This window comes from Rhipicephalus sanguineus, chromosome 1 (genome assembly GCF_013339695.2).
Source record: "Rhipicephalus sanguineus isolate Rsan-2018 chromosome 1, BIME_Rsan_1.4, whole genome shotgun sequence".
Taxonomy (NCBI): domain Eukaryota; kingdom Metazoa; phylum Arthropoda; class Arachnida; order Ixodida; family Ixodidae; genus Rhipicephalus; species Rhipicephalus sanguineus.
The window spans coordinates 13,997,398-14,003,579 of NC_051176.1; the positions used below are offsets into that span (position 1 = coordinate 13,997,398).

Genomic DNA, 6,182 nt, shown 5'->3' on the forward strand with positions numbered 1-6,182 from the left:
AAGTGTGCCAGAAATTAACACTCAAGCAAGCCAGCAAAAAAATTTCACTGACGACAAAAGTCATTGTCGGTAAGGTTCTTGTTAATATATGCCACTTCTCGCCATACGAGCTCAAAAATCGCATGCATACATATTTATCACCAACCATGAAAATGCAGCCATCTTCCTGCCTGTCTGTCTAGAGAGCAGTCAGAGCCCACATATCTAGTTAAAACCGAGTTATATTTTTAGTTTTAACAGACAAGCCAATAGAGTGCATTGTTCAGTGCATTTGCTTGCACATAAACTGGCTTCCTTGCATATCTGATTGTTTCAATTTCGTCAGCTGAAGCCTAGCGCTCTCTGGCAGTTGAGCTGCCAGAAAGATTGAGGTGCCTCTGCTCCTTCACTCTTCATTTTCCTGATCAGTGTTGGCGTTAGGAGATACGTCACAGCTACAGAAACCACATTAACTAGCCCAACTCTTTTATTTAACTTTGCCTACTGAGCAACAATATGTTTAGTAATAGCAAAGCAAAGCAGTTTAGTAAGAAAACTTAGAAAAACTACAAGGCATTTTGAATTATTTTGTCTGTTTACCCAAATGAGAGGCGAACAGCTGAAAGAAGTTCGTATCGTCCAGCATATTTTCATTGCTCCTAAATAAACTTCCACCACGTCAAGATAATTAAGAGTAGCTTCGTTTTAATTTGCACTGTACAAGCTAATATGCTGGTAAGTGCATTTTGTACGCCATAATTACTGTTCATAAACTTGAAAATGTGATAACACTGCTGACAGTGAAGTGCCTTTTCCAACATAAGAACTTGACTTTACTTTGGCTTTACTGCGGTTGTGAGCTGGTTGCACTAAAGCCTGCAGAATACAACAGCTATAAGAAATGTTCTGTTTTAAAAGTGGCATATTCACTGTGGGATATACTTGTAAGAATATTATTTTTTATAACTATAAACGAATACTTACTGAGAAGCAGTCTACGACAGCTAAATGCTCCTTTTGAAGTAAGAAATCACAAAAGAGTTGAATAGTTTCACAGCGGGAGTTTAAGATACGTGTCATGGTTTGTCAGAAGCGAAAGATAGCAGACACCAAACACCTCTTCAGAGCTGTTTCATTTGGTCAGCATGGTGAAAAAGTTATGTCTTCCCTAACTTAGCATGTTTTCCCTAACATAGCAGCGAAGTTGGTTGACGGCGTGTTATAAATGGGCTAGGTGCTTACCGGCAAACAAGCACCAAACATCACGCGCAAATATAAGGGGATCACCAATCACACAAGAAGACTCTGAATAACTAATCTGGCATACAATATCCTATTAGGTTGTAGTGAAGTTTTAAATAGCAGACAGAACAATCTTAACGACAAAGCCGTGGAACACCAGAACAATGTAAAAAAGAAGACGGTAGTCACTGAGCATTGCAGTGCAAGGAGCGTGCATGCAGAAATTTCCTTTATAAAGACGGATTTACCATAAATGCAGGAATGAAGAAGGGTGACGTTCTAGAGACACACTGTATGCAAGTCTGGCGACAAGCTTGTCAGCACGCCATCAATAGACATGGCAACATAAGTAACATTTCTCAATGATAAGACGCTTGGTGTGTCCCTTTTTTTCCTTTCCTCTGTTAAAATTACTTTTTGAAACTACAATATATGGCTGGATTTTACTAATACACTTCAATAGGTAGTCAGCACCCTGGCCGTGCTGCACCATTATTCCTCTTCGTTAGCTTTTTGTGCTGTTTCGGACATAAAGGTAAAGAATATTACTTCAGTGCCATAGTCCGCTGCCAGTTCATTGGCCTAACTTAGTTAGGGCAAATACAATGCCCAAGACTGCGCTTGAATGCACTTCATCGTGAAACTCTGACAATCAATTTGTTAATTCTGACTTGCATCACTCGATGCACTCGAGCGATCTGCAAGGGAGCAAGCAGCTCGCTGCAAAGGCTTACACCTCGCTTTACCTTTGCGCACATACTGGTACTACGGTGGTGATCCCATCCCAGCGCACGCAACCATACCGAAGTTATCGATTCGTCACAGAAGTCGTCACATCCGGCCCATCAACAAAAGCTATAAAACAAGCAACCAAGCCCATTCGGGTCATCACTCGAGCGATCCGCAAGGCAGCAAGCAGCTTGCTGCAAAGACTTACACATCGCTTTACCTTTGCGCAGGTAAAGTGCTTTGTCGTATCTTCTACTACTGCAGTTCTTTCAATAGCCTTTGCGGATCGCTCAGTGTGCCATTGAAACGCCGACGAACGTGGAGTTAGAAACAGAAATGAAATCTACGAAAATCTGGTTTGAAGAAAAACTAACCGACTTAAGAAATGATTTCGCAGCAAAGCTTTTACCGCGCGAACAAAAAGGGTCAGCCTGCCGCGCAGAACTCGGTGATGCACTTGCCAGCATAGGCTTCTTGAGCAAAGGAGATGATGCTATAAATCTACAAAGGACAAGCTGCCTGCCAAGAATGCATCTTTAACAAAATCAAATGATGACCTGAAAAGTGCGAATGCCAGCCTGACAAGGGAATTGGCTCACTTTGAACAATACGCGCGCTTAAACAATATAGAAATTCGAGGAATCCCAAATGCAGCAAATGAGAACTTCCACACCTAATAAGTGATATTGGTTCAAAGGTTAAGAAAGGGAAAATAGACAACCACCCGTTTGTAGCACGAAGCCACAAGGAAATCCATACGGATTTCTCAGAAATAAAGCCTCTTAGTTGCCGAAAAATTCGTCCTGGTCCGGGGATCGAACCCGGGACCAACGCCTGTCCGGGGCGGTCGCTCTACCAATTGAGCTAACCAGGAAGCTAGCAATTGGCAGCGCGAGGGCGAATCCATCGACAACTCGAAGCAACTGGACACATATTGCAAATCAGTTCTGCGGAAACCCGCAAGGTGGCGGAAGGGTTAAGAAAGGGAAAATAGACAACCACCCGTTTGTAGCACGAAGCCACAAGGAAATCCATACGGATTTCTCAGAAATAAAGCCTCTTAGTTGCCGAAAAATTCGTCCTGGTCCGGGGATCGAACCCGGGACCAACGCCTGTCCGGGGCGGTCGCTCTACCAATTGAGCTAACCAGGAAGCTAGCAATTGGCAGCGCGAGGGCGAATCCATCGACAACTCGAAGCAACTGGACACATATTGCAAATCAGTTCTGCGGAAACCCGCAAGGTGGCGGAAGGGTTAAGAAAGGGAAAATAGACAACCACCCGTTTGTAGCACGAAGCCACAAGGAAATCCATACGGATTTCTCAGAAATAAAGCCTCTTAGTTGCCGAAAAATTCGTCCTGGTCCGGGGATCGAACCCGGGACCAACGCCTTTCCGGGGCGGTCGCTCTACCAATTGAGCTAACCAGGAAGCTAGCAATTGGCAGCGCGAGGGCGAATCCATCGACATCTCGAAGCAACTGGACACATATTGCAAATCAGTTCTGCGGAAACCCGCAAGGTGGCGGAAGGGTAAGAAAAGGAAAATAGACAACCACCCGTTTGTAGCACGAAGCCACAAGGAAATCCATACGGATTTCTCAGAAATAAAGCCTCTTAGTTGCCGAAAAATTCGTCCTGGTCCGGGAATCGAACCCGGGACCAACGCCTGTCCGGGGCGGTCGCTCTACCAATGGAGCTAACCAGGAAGCTAGCAATTGGCAGCGCGAGGGCGAATCCATCGACAACTCGAAGCAACTGGACACACATTGCAAATCAGTTCTGCGGAAACCCGCAAGGTGGCGGAAGGGTTTAAGAAAGGGAAAATAGACAACCACCCGTTTGTAGCACGAAGCCACAAGGAAATCCATACGGATTTCTCAGAAATAAAGCCTCTTAATTGCCGAAAAATTCGTCCTGGTCCGTGGATCGAACCCGGGACCAACGCCTGTCCGGGGTGGTCCGGGGTAGAGCGACCGTACCAACTAGCCCAAATTGAAGCTTTGCTAAGATTGCGCGCAAAACGCGAACAGTCGACCTTATTCTAGAACTTGCGCAACAACCAGCGATAACGCTGGAATATTCGACGGCGCATGTATAAATACCGACGCGCTTCACCGCTTGTCAGTTGATCGACGGTCGATGCTCTCTTCGCCGCTATCAGTTTATTGCTGCAGCTTGACTTTCAGTTTCCCGGCCACAAGTTCGGCCTAATAAAGAGTTTCATCTCCGACGTGCTGACTGCTGCCTTCGTCGACGTCACGACCACGTGACATCTGGTGGAGGTGCTGTTCGTTCATGTTCCGGACGCCCTCGTCAAGCCGTGAACCCAGCCCACAGCGCGGAGAAGACATCGACGCCAACCACTACCAGCGAGCTAGCCGTAGGCAACACGGCCTAGCACCGCAGTACGGGCCTCTACCCGACAAGACTCGGAACACAAAGGCCAGGACCGCGACTGCGGCAACGATGACAGACACTGCGCCACCGCCCGCGATCGTGATGCAGCAGCCAAGGGAGCCGCCAATCTTTCGGGCATGATCATGTAAGGACCCAGAAACGTGGCTCGAGTCGTACGAGAGGACTGTGGCCTTCAACAACTGGGACCTCAGCAACAAGTTACGCTACGTGTACTTCGCTTTGGAAGACAGCGCCAGGACGTGGTTCGAGAACAGGGAGTCTACGCTGACAACGTGGGCCAGCTTCCTCGCAGCGTTCACAAGCGTCACGCGAAAAGAAAGGGCCACCGCTTTACTGGAGACAAGGCTCCCGCTCCCGAAAGAAAAAGTGACAATCTTCGCGGAAGAAATGGCCAGACTCTTCCGCCACACCGACCCTAACATGACCGAGGAGAAGAAGGTCCGTTTCCTCATGCGAGGAGTAAGGCAAGAGCTTTTCGTTGGGCTCATGCGGAACCCACCAAAGACAGTCCAGGGATTTTTCTCCGAGGCCATAACAATCGAGAGCACGTTGGAAATGCGCACCCGGCAATACAACCGCCGCTTGATCCAAGACAGCGCAGCGGTTCCAGCTATCGGCTCCGACAATCTGCGCGAGACCATAAGGGCTGTAGTGCGCGAAGAACTTCGTCGAATGTTCCCGTCGTGCCAGGCTCAAGATGCCTCGATCGCAGACATCGTCCGACAGGAAATCCAGCAGTTCCTGGGCGTCCTTGAGTCAGCGCAGCCGCAGCTGCAAGCAATGAGCTATGCTGCTGCAGCACGACGCAACGCCCCCACTCCTCGACCACGTCATAACGCCGTGCCGCCCAAGCAGTTCCGCCGCGAGGCACCACCGCCGCCACCACCGACGCCATATCGCCCGCCAGCCGGCCAGCGATACACGCCGAGGAAGACCGACGTTTGGCCCGCCCCTGACAACCGCGCGCTCTGCTACCACTGCGGGGAAGCCGGCCACACGTACCGCCGATGCCAGTACCGACTGATGGGGCTACGCGGATTCGCCGTTAAAGGCCAACTCCGGCGATTTTTCGAGGTCGATGGATCTCAATGAAATGCGCTGGGTACGTTCCTTTGCACGTTTCCGTCATTTATGCCAAATTACAGGCTTGAGACATGCGCAGATTGTTTGCAAATGAATTTTAAAGATTGTCTGCAAACGCCCTCCTGGCTTCCCACAATTATTGGCAACATTGCGTCTGTGACCTCAGTATTGCGAAGGCAGCGGAAGTGACGCAGCCGAGGGCACCGCTAACTTCGGCGCTTCGGCTGCTACAGCGAGCGTCTGCTGTGCACAAGGCGACAGACAGCGTTGGTTTGGCCAGCGCTTCGCTGGTCGTCCCGGCTGTCACAGTTTTCATACTCGGCGCCGGCGTGACCGGCATGCCCTGCACGACTTCCGGTTCGTTCGTAACAACATCTACGTCATACGTAGACAGCACACTCGGTTGGGTTTCGGTTTCGGTGTTGCGCTTTTTTGCTTATTTAAAATTATTCTTCAATTTCCGAGTATTTCTGCTATCGGGCCCATAACAGGAGCGTCTCAGGAACATAAAAGCACCATTACTTTGACATGGCCAAAAAATCGCCGGAGTTGGCCTTTAACGCGCCGCGCCCGCAGCCAGGCCAACGGCCTGGCGACATCGACGACTACCTCACCGGAACACAGTGGCAAGAACGACGACCTTCCCGCTCGCCGTCGCCTGGCCGCTACATGTCACCGCACCGCCGGCAGTACACTGGCGCAAACCGGGGCCGGTCGCCTAGCCCGTATC

At 49.4% G+C, this 6,182-nt stretch overlaps 1 non-coding gene across 1 annotated transcript; it reads right to left on the minus strand.

Annotated features, from left to right (window-relative positions):
- Positions 1 to 3,306: 3,306 nt before the first annotated feature.
- Positions 3,307 to 3,380, minus strand: Trnas-gga (transfer RNA serine (anticodon GGA)). The gene has a single exon. It is a non-coding gene; the product is annotated as a tRNA-Ser (tRNA).
- Between the last annotated feature and the right edge of the window lie 2,802 nt (positions 3,381 to 6,182).